Source organism: Triturus cristatus, chromosome 4_1 (genome assembly GCF_964204655.1).
Source record: "Triturus cristatus chromosome 4_1, aTriCri1.1, whole genome shotgun sequence".
Taxonomy (NCBI): Eukaryota; Metazoa; Chordata; class Amphibia; order Caudata; family Salamandridae; genus Triturus; species Triturus cristatus.
In genome coordinates this window covers 112322119-112340710 of record NC_140585.1, presented here as the reverse complement: position 1 = coordinate 112340710, position 18592 = coordinate 112322119, and the positions used below count along the sequence as shown (strand labels likewise).

At 44.6% G+C, this 18592-nt stretch overlaps 1 long non-coding RNA gene across 1 annotated transcript in view; it reads left to right on the top strand.

Annotated features, from left to right (window-relative positions):
- Positions 1-18592, top strand: part of LOC146844059 (uncharacterized) — a 113458-nt gene that overhangs the window by 55737 nt on the left and 39129 nt on the right. The window lies entirely within an intron of this gene.

The following is an 18592-nucleotide window of genomic DNA, read 5'->3' as shown; positions in this document are numbered from 1 at the left end:
CTTTATCCTATGGAAGGATCAATTGCGTGTCATCAGCATATGGAGACATGGCAATTTCAAAGGATTCTACCAAGAAATAAGAGGAACCATGTATATGTGGAATAACGGACGAACTCTGCAGGACTCCTGATCTTACCGATCTTTCTACCGATGAGAATGGTCGCTTTGTGGGAAATACCACAGTCCTTAAGACGTTGGAGAAGTTTCTGGTGAGAGGTAGTAACAAACGCTGCAGAGAGATTCAATTGGATCAATACCTAATTATTTCCTGCATCCAAAGTAAATCGAATGGTCTCAGAAACTTCCAACAATACCAATTCTGTAGAATGTTTAGCACAGAAACCAGATTGCTGAGGATGGAGTACATTTGAATTTTCAAGAAAAGAGGTCAATTGGTCATTGACCAATTTTTCAAGTATCCTAGTAAGAATCGAAAGTAATGAAATGGGACGCAGACGAGATAAAGTATCCAGATCTACCAGGGATTTTGTTTAGGGGTTTTACCACCACCAATTTCCATTCTGAAGGAACATAAGATATAAATCATGAGGAGTTAAGAATAGCATTCATACTGTGTTTACTGTATCAATGACCTTGTGAAGAATAACCGGGGCACAGGGATCATTGGGAGAACCCAATTTACAAGAAAGAATAGCTTGTTGTGATTGTGAAAGTCATGAAATACTGTCAAAGTCATAGTCCCTTCATTTGCGGTAACATCCAGTTGATCGTCATTGGTAAAGGGAGAGGTTTCAGAGAAGTCTTGTTGAATGGCAAGTATTTTATCCTCAAAGTAAGAGGTGATCTGATCATAGAGGGTTTGAGCGGGGGTGTCTCTAACTAGTGCACTAGGCTGTAGAAAGGATTTAGAGAGTTTGAAAATAGTTTTAGGGTCATGCTGGGCCTCTTTGATTTAAGCAGTAAAAAAAGCTTTTTTGGCCGCTTTGAACTGGGTCTGAAAGACTCTCTGTGCCTTTTTTAAATGGTGCAAGTAAGCATGTAGCCACTTACGTTCCAGTTGTTTACATCGCAGCCGCTGTTCTGCTATGGTTAAAGACAACCATGGAGATTAAGGGTGGGATCTGCAAGTTTTGGGGGCTGTTTCTGGGGCCAGCTTGATAACTGTATTTGTGATCCAGTTATTAATAAATCTGCTAGGATTCCTGTGAGGGTCAGCTTGGAGGAAGATAGAGAGGGGGTTGAATTTGCATCAGGCATCAGTTTACTCCACTTGCACAAATTATGGAGGCCCTTAGTGGTAGTGGCCTGGGGTGAGCCATATGAGTCAATTGAAATTGTGAAGGGAATATAGTTATCATCTGACCAGGCCTGCTGGACAGGAGCACTGTTACTAAATTGGGGTTGTTGGAATAAACTCCTTCCAGAGTATGACCTTCTGTGTGTGTAGGGGATGTTACAAGCTGGTTAAGGCCAATGATACTTAATTATCAAGAAATTTGGATACATCTGGGTTCTTACTAGTCTCAAAATGCAAATTGAAGTCCCCTAGGATGGTAAAGCTGGTATATTGGAATAACAAAGGTTCCAGTTCTTCTCCCAAGGAAGCTAAAAAGGTGGATCATGGGGCTGGGGGGCCTCATAAATCAGGACACCTGCAAATAATTGATTGGGGTTAATTTTAAAATAGAAGCCTAGACCTCTGCTCATTTCAAGGAGTTTATCTTGAAAGTGCAGCATTGGAGTGAATTCCATAAGATGATAGTCAGACCCCCGCCACAATGCTCCTCTCTATCCCGCATAAGGATAGAGTATCCTGGGGGAATAGATTGAGAAATATCCGAACTGTTATTGAGAGTGAGGGCTAAAAGTTCCCGATCCCTTACTGGCTGTATATTGAGCAAAGGTCACTCTTTTTTGGGATGCTTGCCCTTGACAGGGGGAAATCCCTAACCCCCTAATATAGATGTGGTTTGAGAAAAGGTTTGTCAGGGCAAGATTTGTTTCCTATAATTTTTTGGGAAGAATTCCAATCACACATTGGTTCATTTGGTAGTTTTTATAATGGTGTCACTATATTTGTGATGTGGATCCACATCGACTGACTGCGGCGACTCGTATTGGCATTACGCTGAAATTTCAGAGAATCCCATGAATTTCTATTTGAAAAGGACAACCTTACTTACTTTTAAAACCCCATTGAAACGCCCTGAGGAAGCCCCAGGCCGGATGGCCATGTAAAGGGGTGAAACACGTGTTGGCTGTTCTTCTACTCACAATCATGAATATAGTGACACCATTATAAAAACTACCAAATGAACCAATGTGTGATTAGAATTATTCCCCAAACAATTATAGGAAACAAATCTTGCCCTGACAAACCTTTTCTCAAATATCTGAACTGCACCCATCCTTAAGCCATATTTCAGTAATAAAGAGAAAGTCTAAATCAAGGTCTTAAATCAGATCATGTACATGTGCATGTTTTCTCAGTAAGTGAGCATTGATAAGTCCACCAGATAAAGACCTAGGGGTCCATTACGATGGCAGGCAGACAAAGTCTGCCCCGCCACCGTAACGGAGCACGGGACCAACCGCCAATGTTGTGGCAGTCCCGCAATGCAAATTATGATGCACCCACCAAACTTGTGGGCACATCCTGTGCCTTTAACATTGTGGGTGGATCTGCTGGCTGCAGCCCCGCCCACAAAGTAAAAGGATAGTGCACAGCTTTGCCATGCACAACTTGGCAGGCACCACATGGTGCCTGCCACGCAGTGCATTGCAATGAGGGGGGGTACCATAGGTACCCTCTATGTACACCACCACCATACTGTGTCCCTCTTCCGCCCAGTCGACAATTTGACTGGCGGAAAAGCGGCAGACTGTCTTCCCGTCAGCCACGGTGCCCCCACCAAACTAATATGATGCGGGAGAACCAGGGACATTTGGCGGGCAGATCGCCACCGATGGCCCGGCGGTGCCGATCCACCCGCCATGGTAATAGGCCCCCTAGTGCTGTAGTTATGAACAAGCATGGGGTCAGGAGACGGATCAACAAACATCTTAAATGTGCTTTCGCACAAGGTGCTGGATAATGGCCCCTCAATGTGGCCTGGGTCTAAAATGTGACCACAGTGCGAGGTAGAATGCCTGAGAGATTTCAGGTGGACTGAGGATAGTGAATTGACAATACCTGGAGCTCCATTGACACGGGCTGGTGCTAGTCACGGTATAGGCGCAGACAGGCTTGCCTTTGGCACACATTTGGCACGTCACTAGCACCCCCTCAGTGTCCTGTGCATGATCGCGCTGTTCTGTGCATGAAAAGGGCTCTGGGCTATATCAAGCTCTGCCCAGCAAAAATCTAATTGGCCCTCCCTAGGGAGTCAAAGAGCGCCCTTTGGCATCAAGAAATGCCCAAAAACTAAGCACAAGAACAACCCGGAGTTTCCCCCAAAATTAAAGTGCCCAGTGCAAGTAACGACCTATAAATTGCAGCAAGGAGCAACAAAAAGTTCAAGTTGAGTTTGTTAAAAACAATGTTACAGACAAAATAATGTGTTGCATTTCTTGCACATGCCCCGCACTAATGCTGTGGCCAGAGTTAAAATTAGTTGCCATATCTCAGACCCCATTGTATTATAAAGTGGTACCCGCCAGGGGTGCCCTTTGTCTCCTCTACTTTTTTCTTTGGCTCTGGAACCTTTGACGCATTGTCTGCGTGCCAAGGACCAGCGTTGGGGGATGTTCTTAGGAAGCAGTATACACTCGGTCTACCTTTATGCAGATGACATGATGTTTGGTCTATGCCTCCCACTACAGCTAGCTTGTTGGCTGACTTTGCCACTGTTTCTGGCCTCAGAGTTAACTGGACTAATTTATGTATATTCCCTTTCAGCACTGACACTCCAAACTCACTGTATAGTGTTCATGGCTTTCACCTCGTATGGCAGCTATCCATATTTCGTTACCTGGAGGTACATATTTAACACACACAAGGACATTCTGGAGTGTAATCTGGTTCATGCGGTCTTTGTGCTGCGTACACAGATGTCATTTTGGCAAATTCTGCCCTTGTCGGTGGCAGGAAGGGTGGCTCTAACGAAAATGATGGTCTTCCTTAGGCTATTATATTACTTTGCCAATCTTTCTCTTTTTACACACTGGCCCTTCCTTCACTCTTTGGAACGTACAGTAGGTGATCGTATCTGGCACAATATGCGTCACAGTCACTGCTCAAACTTTATCTTCCAACATACAACGCAGGACTCAATGTTCCAACCTCAAACATTATTGTTTGGCTTCCCAACTCCAATGGGTCTCACGCTGGTTTGCAGGTGGCAATTCAACGAATACATCAAAACTTCCCCCCCTTGGGACTTTGACCGGATACTTGCCACCTTCCATCCCCTCGCTAAGGCTTTGCAGCTGAGGTTGTCTCTTTTCCAGGTTGCTTACTGATGCTTTCATAGGGCCTTGTTTATCATCAATGCTACTCTACACTCCAGCATTGCCACTGGTTGGTATGCCTACTTCCCTCTGGAATTAACATCCTGGCGTGCAGCGGGTTTCCACAGTGTGGACGACCTATATCCTGATGGAACCCTCCTCTCAATGGAGGACTTACTAGTTGACTTTTAGCTCTCGCCTGGACAGTTTTTATTACACGCCTCTGTAATTGGTGTGCTGAACCAGTCATGGGGTGAGATACAGCTGGAATCCCCACAGCATATTGCCATTCAATGTTTACATGTTTTAAGTATGAGTGGCCTTCAGACCCAGTGGTTGGAGGGTGTCTTACGCAGACACACCGCCCTTCCTCTCACTGCATTGTTATACATGGGAGCAATTGGGATTGAGTTATACCTGGGATTTATGTTAGCATTACTATATCCAGGCCTGTAAAAAAAGCCAAGTGGAACAGCAGTTATATAATCATCCTGATTGAAACATGGCTCAGTGGGGTTATTTGAAAGAACTTCCATCAAATTCCCTACCAGGTGCCAGGGGAACAACACCCAAAGACCCCTGAGTTCCTTCCCGTCTTGGTGCACAAATCAACAGAGACACGGGCTTCTCGATGGTGGCGTCAGAGACCAAGATTTATTCACTGCAGGGACACAGAAATCATAGGAACCACACAAAGGCAGAATCTACGAGACTGTTCAAATTGCAAGAAGTGGGTTGCTCCTTAAATAAACGAAATATGTCTTTAGGCAACATTACACGAATATTTTTTCATGCCCAGTCCGGTATCCCAAACAGACAATAAACAGACATCAAACAATAATTAGTTGTAGGTTTTCGGTATTCGATCACGTCTCCTTGTCAGGTTTCCATTCTTTGACCGATCCTCCCCATCATAAAAATCGTATCCTCCCCATTGTAAAAGCCCAGAAGGAGAGGTGCAGAGCCAGGTGTAAGGGATAGGAAAGTAGGATAAGAGATGTTTATGGATCGTAAACGGGCATGGCTACCGTCTTCGGCCTCTCAATCAGGACAATGGACACGAGAACCAGTATAGCAGGGTTGGCCTCAGGCAGGGGAGGCAGCTTGATTCTGCCTAGTCACGCAGCGTCAGCTCAGCGTTGGTGCATTATCTGGGATAAAAACGCAGCAACTCGATTGGATCATCTTACATACCCCACCTCGATCTGCAAGTCATGAGGCGATCCGCTTGGAGCTCAGCTGTAGAATGCAGGGGAAGACTGTGATGGGAAAACGTATGTTTCGGTACAGTCACTTTTCCCTAGTCGAGCTTTCGGATTCCTCCCATTTCCTTGCAAACAGACCTGACCTTGGTGGGGTACGACCCAGATCGGAGTCGAGCTCTTACGTTTGTTCTCACCCAAAGTAATGCCATATTCCGTAGCATTCCAACCCATGTAAACCCGCAATTCATCCTTGGGAATAAACGGAGTGTTATTGACGTCTCTAACCATGTCAGAAATTCCTTTTACCAAGGCTCTATTAGCGGAGTTATACCTAGTGGAACGCGGAGGTCGCGGGGGATAGGTCTCTAGAGCATAGGCGAACATGGTCTGAAATGCCCATAATGATCCATTATAACTAAAAGGCAGAACCAGATAAGGGATACCCTTGTCCATGGTATGTGGTATCAAGCCACACACCCAGCAGTTTGTTGTGTTTACCACTAGTTGATGTTGGTGCAAGAGCTGAATGAAAGTGTTATTTATAAACTCAGAGCGTCGAGCTTGCTCATGTGCGGGGAAACAGGAACATGGGGAGGTACTGTAGATGTAACAGGTGCAAAGATCAATTGAATACCAAAAACGATTCCGCCTACCAAAGTTATTAAAACAAACAGAAGTGTCAGAGCACATTGCATTAGAAAGCATTTGCTATACAATATTTCATACAGTCTCATCTTGCGAGCATTTATGACGTTAGCCCGTCGCAGTTCAGGAAGCTCCATCTTCTACAACCGTTCGCAACGGATGGTTTGTACCTGTTAAAAAATTGCCTCTGTCTACCCTGGGAGTTCCCAAAATAAACAGAAGAAACCGACCTTGTGTCTGGTTCCCTGCAAGTTAAAACAAGGCACACGTTACGACCCTACGGTAACCCAGATGGCAAGGTGAAAAAACAACAAAAACAAAAAGGGTAAAAATTATAGAGCGAACTTCCTGACTGAATGGAATGCGATGAGATCAATACAGTTTTCAGAAAGAAAGATAATTATGCAATGTTATTGGCTCATAGAATGAGAACGTAGGTTATATCTGTACATTCCGGGTCTTGTTTGATCTTGAAACAATTGTTCTACAGGTACAGCAATGTTCGAGTCCACAGGTAACAAATGTTCGCCTTGTATAACACTCTGTTCAGGGTTCGAAGGCACAGTTCCTGGTGGGATATCAGAGTTCTGTGTTTTAGTTCGTTTGTCCGTTATGTACTCTGCATCACTGAAGGGGATGAGCCTAGGAACAGGTTCTGTCTCGGATACACCAAATCCCTGTCTAACCCAGTTGTCGTAGGGGAGTGGGAGAGGGACACGCTTTGTATGGCTAGCATGCACCCAATTCTTTCTTCCAGCCAGGCGTACGGCAGTTCTTGTGGCTAGGAGCACTTGAAACGGGCCCACGAATCTTGGCTGGAGGTTCCGGGTTCGTTCAAAATTCCGCACCACAACTTGGTCACCGGGTTTCAATGTGTGGCCTGGACTCTCTGGCAGTTTAGGCAAGGATTCGAATACCTGTTAATGAATAAGGCTCAATTTAGCAGTCAGGTCAAAAAGGTAATCAATCAACATTGGATATTCGATCTGTTTGAATTCCTTTGGCCTAGGGACTCCCCAAACATTAGCAGGACGACCAAACACAATCTCATATGGGCTGAGCCCTACTCGAGAGTGTACAGTCGCTCTGGTGGACAGTAAAGCTAAAGGCAGTGCGTCTGGCCAAGAGAGACCAGTGGAAGCTTGAATTTTAGCGAGTTTTAGCTTCAAGGTACCATTGTACCCTTCAACCAAACCCGCTGACTGTGGGTGATTCGCGCTGTGGAATTTCTGGGTGATTCCCAGACCCGCACACACACTCTTCATAACTTTCCCTACAAACTCACTTCCATTGTCCGACCAAACAATCCGTGGCATACCATATCTGGGGAAATACTCCTTGAGGAGGATTTTGGCAGTAGACATAGCAGTGTTATCCTTTAACGGGTATGCCTCAATCCATCTTGAAAAAGCACAGACTACCACTAGGACATATTTGAGATTATTACACCTGTCCATGTGGATAAAATCCAACTGAATCACTTCAAAGGGATAAGAAGGGGAGCAAAATGACCAGTTGGGGTTGGGGTTCCCTTGCCAGGGTTATGCATCAGGCATATCATACAATTTTTCACCACTCTTTCCGCACACTTAGTAATTCCGTCGTTCTTCCATACTGGAGCTAACATTTTACAGATCCCTTTCGAACTAATGTGCGCCGCTCCATGCGCCATCGTGACTACCGCAAGTACATACGCATCAGGTAACATCCAACGCTGCTGTTCAGACAAATCAACCCAACATCCACTTGATTCCATTTTACCCGTTTTCTCCTTCCATTCATTTTTCTCATTTTTAGTTGCTTCATTCTGGATTGCCTTCACACTTTCAATCGTATTCTCACACATCCCAGATTCAGCAATCCATCTCGCAGACGTTGCAACGTACATCCGACTCATCATGTTCTTGGCCGTTTCTTTGGCGACCTCATCAGCAAACGCATTTCCACGGCCAACATCATCTGTAATCTTTCGATGTGCACTGCATTTCACAATCGCAACTTCATTCGGTAGGATCAGAGATTCCAACAGGTCGTTGACTAACTGTCCATGTTGGATCTTAGTCCCATGGGACGTGAGAAAACCTCTTTCTTTCCACAGCCGTCCAAAACTATGTGCTACGCCAAAGGCGTATTGGCTATCAGTAAACACATTCACTCTCTTTCCCTCAGCTAAAACACACGCTCTTGTTAATGCAATTAATTCTGCAGCTTGGGCAGAATTCTGACTTACTCTTGCTGTCTCAACAATCGTACTCAAAGTCGTAACTGCATACGCGGCCGTCACATCACCATTCTGTAGTTTAAAACATGATCCATCGACGTACAAAGTGCCATATGGATCTAGTAACGGAGTATCTTTTAAATCAATCCTACCTTTTGTCTCTTCCTCAGTTCTAAAACAACAATCATGGGGCTCTGAATCACTCGACTCTTGAGTAGTCTGCAACAGCGTTGCTGGATTCAATATGTTGCATCGCTTGATCTGAATGTGACTTGCCAAAAGTGTCAGCTCATAGCCTGATAGTCTAGCACTGGTGAGGTGCTGAGTTTTCGTTCGATTCATGAGTGTATCTACAGCATGTGGAACCATGACTACTAACATGTTGTTCATGACTAGTCCAGCAGACTGTCGAATAGACACTGCAGCTGCTGCTGTAGCTCTCAAACAACTTGGCAATGCTATGGCTACCGGATCTAATGTGGATGAGAAATATGCACAAGGTCGCTGTTTGTCGCCAAATTGTTGCGTTAAAACACTCAACGCACAACCTTCTCTTTCATGGACATATAAAGTAAACGGTTTACTGTAGTCAGGAGTACCCAACACAGGGGCTGAACACAGCGCATCACGTAAGTCGGAGAAGCTCTGTTGACATTCATCAGACCATGGCAAAGGGCTCGGAACACCTTTTCCAGTCAGGGCTACCAATGGTTTTGCCATGAGAGAAAAATTTGGGATCCATTGTCTGCAGTATGACGTAATACCCAAAAACGCACGCACTTCTCTCTGTGTGCTTGGTACAGTCATCTGTGAAATTGCTTTGATTCTTTCTGGGGTCAACCTTCTTCCCTCCTTTGACAAAAGATGACCTAAGTAGGTCACTTCTTGGCAACAATATTGCAGTTTAGAAGGTGAAACCTTGTGATGTAAGTCTGATAAATGACGTAATAAAAAAATTGTAACTGTTTTGCAAGTTTCCTTGTCATCAGCAGCCAGTAAAAGATCATCTACGTATTGGATCAGAGCAACACCAGGAGGAAGTACAAGAGCATCTAGTTGACCTTTTAATGCTTGGCTGTAAATTGAAGGGCTCTCACAATAACCTTGTGGAGCGCGCTTGAACCTGAAACTGCGACCACCTAAGGAGAAACCAAAAATGTCTCTACTTTCCTCGGCTATCGGAATGCTGAAAAAGGCATTCTTCAAGTCGATCACTGTAAACCATGTAGCTGAGGCAGGAATCAACGTCAATAATGCAGTGATATCTGGAACCACAGGAAACTGTGGAATCACTATTTTGTTAACCTCTCTGAGGTCAATCACAAATCTGTAGATTGGAGGTTTGGAAGGGTCCGTGCGTTTCAAAATCGGCAGAACAGGACTATTGCAGACATTTCCTCTGGTTTCCTCTATCACATCTTTCTGTATTAAGTCTTTCACGATCAGTAAAAGTGCACGTTCACCTTCATTCGAGATCCGATACTGTGGGATTCGTGGGAATCTAACATTCGCTTTCAGACTTACCACATAAGGGGGAATTTCCAAAAGACCTACATCATTAGGACCAGTCGCCCAAAGAGTATCAGGGAGAGAACGCAGCTCCGGTGGGAGCTTATCCATCGACATGTACATTGGAGAAATGACTCTCTTACCCAATGTCAGCTGTACTCCCGAAGGAGAACAGTACAGTGTCGCATGTAGGCGTTTCAACAGATCTAAACCAAGCAGATTCTCATTACAACCGGTTGTTAGAATGAGGGGTGCTTCTAGTTCGCTTGGCCCAACAGAAATTGACAAAGGACTAGAAACAGGATTGTGAACAGGGGCGCCTGAGAAAACTACTGAAGTGTTCGTTAAGCCAGACAAAGGTGCGCCAGGGAGTTTCGCATGCATAATTGAACTTTTTGCCGCACCAGTCTCCAACAGAAACGGTTCGACCACGCCTGATGTAACTACTGCGACATAAGGTCCACTCTGATCAACTGGAACTGATACTACTCCCTCTCTTCGCCTGTGGCTGTCCTAGTACTCGTTTTTCTGAATCTCTTCATTATTCTCATAGTAATCCTCAACATGATACTGTGAAGATCTACCGAGTTGCGTAGATTGTACATTTCGCTGATCGAAATAATTCGATGAGCGATCAGCCTGCGGAGTCATTGTACCACGTCCTCTACCTCTAGGAGCTTGCATAAACCCACCACTATTTCTCTGAGCTGGAACACCACTGGTCTGTGCGTGCAGTACTGGACACTCGTTCTTATAATGGCCCTCCTTTTTGCAATAGGCACACTGATTCCATGTTAACTGTTGTCGGGGAAAACCATAATTAAATCTTTGGGACGTCCCTTGCTGGAATTGTGGCTGTTGCTGAAACTGGGGTCGCTGCTGTGAATCTGACTGATTCGAACGAGGCGGGTACGCCTGTTGTAAAAGAACTTTAGTTTTTAAATCTTTTGTCTTCTTTTCTGACTTTTCCTTCTCTTCTTTCTCCCTATTCTCGTAATACTGAGCAGTTGCAAGTATTTGTGCTGTCGTAGACACTGCCCATGCACTCTCAGAATCATTTAACTTGTTACTAAGTTCAGGCAGTAAATTAAACACAAACTTGTCGACAAACAACCTCTGACCTCCCTCAGTACTCATATCTTGCCCGCTGTGGTCTACGAAGGTCCCTTCAAATCTAGTGAAGAAGTCAGAGACGCTTTCGTCCTTCTTTTGCTTGCATGCTGATAGTTTATCCCAATTGACCCGTAACGCCGGCATCAGCGTTTTCATCAAATTAATTATTCTGCCAGGTAAAGCAGCAATCAGAGGCTCAGGTTTAGCACCACCAACTTGTTGCGCGTCTGCCGCTATAATAGCTGGCCAATCACCTCCTAAGGCGACTGGGTGGTTCTCTTGCCGGATCTTGGCCCATATGGGTTGTGGCACTACATTACCAAATAGCATTTCGATGTCTGCTAAATTCATGATACACGCTTGGACCGTCTGCGTTAACTCTTTATAATAACCAGCAGGATTTTTACGCGGGTCCGGCAACGCCTGTTTTACTGCTAATACTTCGGCCCGCTTCCAAGGGATGTGTATCCACACTCTATGGAAATGTGCCGGAGCAGCTGCAATATTATTAGCCGCATCAGCTTGAACTGCATCGCGCCATATGGGTGGAACTTCCCTCATCGGATATTGACCTCGTCTTTTCCTAGTAATCAGTGAACCCTCAGGGTCACTTGGTGCTCGAAGAGGAGAATCATCCCTATAAGCTAAAATCAATTCTATTGCTTCCCTTACGTCTGAACCTATCACCATTCCTGCGGCGAATTTTTGCTGAACATTTATCAACTCAGAGGGGACGGAATCTAAGTCATCATCGTCCCATTCCTCACGCACAAGAGAACACATCACGTCAAAAACATAACATTGAGTTGGTTCATTCCATTGCATAAATGTATCTGACACTCTTCGTGCATCATACTTCGCAGCTTTCGACATCCACCTAAGAGCAGTCGAATCTAATAATTCTCGTTCCTGGGGACCAGGATACTGGCTACGTCTCTGTGTAGAGTCAGAAACGGGGGTCCCAATTAAAGACCTATAGAGAGGAGTTAAGATGTTAGTTACAGAGTTGGTTATTTTCCGACGAACGGAAAGCGGAGTCAGAATGTTTACAGAGTTGTTCGGTAGCAGGGAAGCTGAAGCAGATGAAGTGGTAAGGGTGGGAGTGGCAGGTAAAACAGTTTGCGAAACGGCAGGCAAAGGCGGAGTAGGCGACCCAGGAAGGGGGGGTGCCGAGGGAACATTAACCACAGGAAGGACAGGAGCTTGAATCAAAGGAAGTGGAGCACCTATTCCAGGCTGACCAGCAGCAGGCTGCACAACAGGTGGTAACTGTGGTGCTGTAATACCCTGTGCATACGGTGGGGGTGATCTCAACAGATAAGACAACAGCGGATCTTTTTCAGGGTCCTCTATCGGCCTAGCAGGACAAGATGGCAAGATAGGGTAGCATTTATCAATCGCCAAATTATGTTTTCTATTTGCCATCTCTATTGTCTTCTCAGTCTCGTTGACATGCAACTGCCTAGCAGACTCCATTAACGTCAACCCTTTCTCTTTCTGTTCCTTCTTCGTCTTTCTAATTTCTCTCTGTTTGGCTTCTTTACGCCACACACGAAAAGAATCAAACATTGCCGGCCGGGCTTTCTTTTTAAACAACTTCATTTCTAGATTGTCTAGAATTTCAGTTTCAAAACTACCATGCGGTGGCCAACTAAGGACACCATCTTTCCTGGTGTAACGGACCCATACTTCATTATAAGCGATAGGACCTACACCGTGTTTACAATAGAGCTCATATGTAGGAGTTCCAATCGGAGGAACCGAACACGGATCCTCCAACCGGGAATCCCCGTTGCAACTTAAGCAGGACAGGAAACAATTACTACCGTTAGTCATTATAAACTAAGAACAGATTCCAACCAAAATGCACAAAGAACTTAGGCCTACCAAATGAACCAATACCAAAACAAAGATTATCTTAACAAGAGCAACCAATGACAATCTACGAATTCAAAAACAAACGTATCCAGAGGGCAAAACGAAAGCAACAAAGCACAACCAGACTGAGCGCAACCCACTTAATACTTAACTGAAATGTGGAAGACGTCACCAAGGAGAACCCGTCTACATCTCGCCGTACTAAGGTCTGCACCTCGGGTCCAAGACAGGGCGACAGTCAAGGCAGCGGTCCTCTGTAGCCGTCTAGGAACGGGAACCCTCGTGGAAGAGATCGTCGGGCCACTTTTACGACATACAGGGATCGATGAAGCGGGGTACCTCCCTCCGGAATCTTCACACGAAGCTCCTCGAAATCTTCAGGCTTTGGACCGGTACCGGATGACGTCGCCCCACGTTGGGCGCCAATTTGAGGTTCTGGACTTTTAAGAGTCCAGAGGTGCCAGGGGAACAACACCCAAAGACCTCCGAGTTCCTTCCCGTCTTGGTGCACAAATCAACAGAGACACGGGCTTCTCGATGGTGGCGTCAGAGACCAAGATTTATTCACTGCAGGGACACAGAAATCATAGGAACCACACAAAGGCAGAATCTACGAGACTGTTCAAATTGCAAGAAGTGGGTTGCTCCTTAAATACACGAAATATGTCTTTAGGCAACATTACACGAATATTTTTTCATGCCCAGTCCGGTATCCCAAACAGACAATAAACAGACATCAAACAATAATTAGTTGTAGGTTTTCGGTATTCGATCACGTCTCCTTGTCAGGTTTCCATTCTTTGACCGATCCTCCCCATCATAAAAATCGTATCCTCCCCATTGTAAAAGCCCAGAAGGAGAGGTGCAGAGCCAGGTGTAAGGGATAGGAAAGTAGGATAAGAGATGTTTATGGATCGTAAACGGGCATGGCTACCGTCTTCGGCCTCTCAATCAGGACAATGGACACGAGAACCAGTATAGCAGGGTTGGCCTCAGGCAGGGGAGGCAGCTTGATTCTGCCTAGTCACGCAGCGTCAGCTTCCTCGGGCTTGAGCTTACGTGTCCTTAGCAAGGTGATTCTGCCGGGGTCATCGCTCGTTCATTGACTATGTGAGGGCAAGAAACAAGATGGGTGCCGTATCTAAAATGGATGCCATGATTTACAACGGAATGCCCTATTTCTCAGTGAATTCATGCTCGTAGCGCAGCGAAAACACTGTCATGTATATAATGGATCATTTGCGGTTCATTGGTACCAAAATCGTGTCAGTACTACGATACCGAATACACGGGTTCGGATCGCTACAGAACCTCACCAAGGGGGGTGGCCCAGCCCAGCCTAGACCTGCCCCGGACGGTCGCGGACTGGCCTGCCCGTGCGCAGCCCGTGCTGCGGCAGCCCTCAGGATGTTTTAAAGGCACCTCCGGGGGTGAGGAATCAGTGTCGGTGGCGGCTGTGTGCCCCTAAGAGGCCAGGGACGTGTAGTCCTGTCCCACTCCCCCGCAAGATACCGGCAAAGTAGCAGCAAAGTGGCAGTAAGTTTACTGGCTTCCACCTCTTGCATTCTCTATACCTTCACAGCCAGTCAATTACTTTCTTTAACTTTGCAACATGGTCTGTGTGCCTTTAAGAGAAGGTCTTTGTCTGACCAACAAAGATAACTTTAATTTATCAGACGCTTGAATTATAGTCAGTTAGATGATATTCTATTGGATATTTCTATACAGCATAAAATGATTACATTTAAAGTCAACACTAGGACCGACAGTGATCATTATCCATTGAACTTGCTGTTGTCTTATCCCATGTTAGAAGGACCATTATATTCCTTTAGGACAGTTCACCCTGTCATTCAGGTTGGGAATAATTATAGGTTTGTCAAGTGGCCTAGAACTTTAGAAAATAAGGACACAGCAGCTTTAATCTACCAGAGCTTTCACTATTTTTTTTAACCTTATATTAATTGTCGAGTTGACCAGATCCCATTAGTTAAGCTTCACAAGCAAATATTTGCTGAATTTAAAAAACAAAATGGGGAAATTAACTTATCCAATGATCTCCAGAGACACAGGCTCCTCTACATGGTTCACCCAGGAGTGCTGAAAGGACACATCTACATTACTTAAAGCAGTTAATCAAAGCAGTCCTTGATGGGGTGAAACTTGCTAGAACCAATTATTACAAGATCCTATACACTCTAGCAAATCCAGCTGGGAGGAAGATAACTGGTTCAACTTACTTAAGGCCTCTAAATGTAGGTGTACGACATTATTTTGGAACATTATCGTCCATGGGTGTACTAAGAATTTTATCACAACTGCATATCACATTGAACCGCCCAAGTGGGAGCATCATTTTGCACATCTATACTCTGTTAGCTACTGCTCCCCAGGGCATTATCTATCCAATAGAGGGCAGTAATATTTCACATCTTTTGCACATTGTTTTTTTCCATGACCAAAACTCTGGTTGCTATATAGAGCTTAAAACCAGGGAGGACTCCTGAGTCTGATAAAATACTGGGAGACTTATTACAATCATAACCAACAATTTGGGTACCTTACAAGAAAGTGTTGTCTAACTTTATTGTTACCGCTGTCCAAGTTCCAACTACCTGGTTAGGGGCTGACATAATTTCAGTCTATAATAAAGGGGGCAAGGGACATCCCTCAAACTATAAGCCCATGAGCCGTTTTTATATTCTTCAAAAAGTCTTCGCTTGCCAGGTCCTTAATAAATGGGAGGATTGAATGTTGCAAAACAGCATATTATCACCCTTTGAATCAGATTTTGGGTAAAAATAGGGACGGTTGATCAGGTCTTCCATTTGACATTAATCTTATGGAAGTATACTAAACCAACTAATGATCATTTATACTTTGCACTCATGGACCTGAGAGCAACATTCGATCTTGTGACAAGATCTCCCATGGGAAATACTGCAGTCCATGGGAGTTCCACCTACCCTTCTCAACATCATAGTGAGGCTTCACATGGAAAATTACGCCCAGATCAGATGGGGCAGCAATGGTGATCTTACAGAATACATCCCTTTTTGGAGGGGGGTGAGACAAGGGTGTGTTCTGGTCCCTATGCTTTTTTTGTTATATATAAATGAAGTAATTGACTAGCTTAATGGCTTCGTTAATGATTCACCTAAGTTAAAAGGGCTAACTGGTCCGGCGTTATTGTTCGCAGACAATACTATCCTTATCTCCCGGGCCCCTAGGGAACTAGAAAATGTAGTGGCCTCTTTTCAATCCCATTGTATAATTAGGTGTTTGGAAATAAACATCTCTAATTTAAACATAATGATCTTCAATCAACATATGAGCTACAAGGGGAAAATGCGACTGGGAGATAAGATTCTAGACAGAGCAGCTAGTTCTGAGTATCTGGAATAAAGCTTGATGACAGGCTTTCTTGGTGGCCACACCTAGAGAAGAGCAAGGCCACACTAACACATAGGCCAGCTGCTATTTTGACATTTTGTAAGGCAGCCCCATCTAGGGCCATTTCACTGGCCTTTGAGATCTACCAGGCCAAGGCCAAACAGCAGCACTTTGTGGGACTGAAATCTGGGAGTAATCATCTGTAACCCATCTAGCTGTTCAAGATAATCATTTCATAAGATAATTTCCCAGAGAACCATTTTAATTCCCATATTTATGGCCACCCTCCTTAAACATAGGCTTGGTCCTTGTTTATGAAGTTTCGTTTTGGAGTCCCTAAAATCAATATGCATACATCTTAGTGGAGGGCTCCGATAATGGGGCCTATGTGAACTGTGCACTAATTATGCTGTTGAGAATATCGAACATGTTTTAATTTTCCATTTGATGTATGTGAAACCTAGACACAAATAGATTGGACCTCTGTATCTTACCTATGGTTTCTGCACTTTTCAACAAGACCTTAGATTATTTTTAACCAATACTTTGCCTTATATTGTTTTTGGCCTGAGCAAATTTGTGCACATTGCACGCTTGATTAAAAAGATTAAAGGTACAGAGTTTAAAATCTTTTTAGCATATGCTGGGTCCATTAAATTGATGTTTTATTTAATATCTTTGTATTATTTTTTGTTATGGACATATTAGTTTATGCTATGAATTTACTATCTGATGCCCCTTATTGTATTTTATTTGTGCTGTGTGCAGTTTAATGCACCATTACTGACTGCCTATTATATACTTATGTTTGTGTATGAGGTTGGTGCACTCAATGACACTAGTTCTATCAGTAGATTTTTAAGCACAGTCAGATGGCTAGTGGGCCGATTTCTAGGTTTTTGTCACTGAACTGTGCTCTGATCCAGTTTTACGTGGAGTTTCTCTTCTTCTTACCTCCGTGTTATGATGCACTTTGTCAATACTACGACAACAAATTGTGTGACATTGTATGTTTTATTTAAGGTTTATAACCAAAATAATGTATTTTTGGATGATGATAAGTGCAGCTACTTTAGAAGGGTGTTTCATATGTTACTCAACCACCCCATCTCCCAACATAATTTATCCTGGCGCGGAGAGGTGTGGCTCACTAGTTAGAGGCGGCAGACCCGTAAGCAGAGAATCGGCCAGGGACCAGGGTTCAATTCCTGACGCGGCAGGGTCGTGGACCAGGGTCAAAACGGACTCGATAATTCTCGCCTCGGTACCTACTCTAACCAGGAACACACTCGGCAACTCTGGGCATTAAGCTTGCCTCATCTCTACAACGGCCCCCCACAGACGCCGGGGATGCCTGGTTTCACCTTGGAGATACCCAGAAAGGGACCATCTCACAGGGATAGCCAGGACGGGTTCCCCAGCGGTCTACAGCGCCGAGACGCCCCGTTGCTGGGGTAGCTGTGCGCTTTACAAGTCTACAACATTTACATTTACATCATGAGTTAAAGGAAAGTGGAGGAATGAAGAGTATGGTAAAGGAGGGTCTAAAGATTCTGGATGAAAAATGTATTTCTTAATTATATCTCTTTTAATGGCCACAGCCATTTTTACATCTACCACTGTATTTTTAATTCCTAATATCGGGGTTTTAATGCCTTATTCATATGTTACTTTCTCTGTCCTTCTTAATCTCACTTTCAAACTTTTTCTTGTATTTCTTCCCATTTCTCACATTCATTTAGAGTTTAATTTTGGTCTCTTTCTCTCTCCCACTGACCCGCTTTCCCTCATTTCCTCACCCGTGTCCCTCTCTTTTCACATGTATATTTTCATTCAACTTGCTGCTTTCTGACCCACAACTTATCACTTCTATTCTACCCTTTCCTCCTTGTTCTCCCATAACCTTCACATCTTCTCATTCATGTTCCCACGTCATTCTTGGCCTTCCCTCTCCTCCTTTCCTCTTCTCTCACTTCCTTTCCCTTCCCTCTCCCCTCCCCTCACGTCTCCTCCTCTCCCCTCACCTCCCCTCCCCTGCTCTCCTCACCTCACCTCACCTCTCCTCTCCTCACTTCACCTCACATCACCTCACCTCTCCACTCCACTCCTCTACTCTCCCCTTCTCTCCTCTCCCTCCCCTCCCCTCTCCTCCCCTCCTCTCCTCTCCTCTTCTCTTTTCCCCTCTATTCACCTTTCCTCTTCATCCCTAATTCCTCTC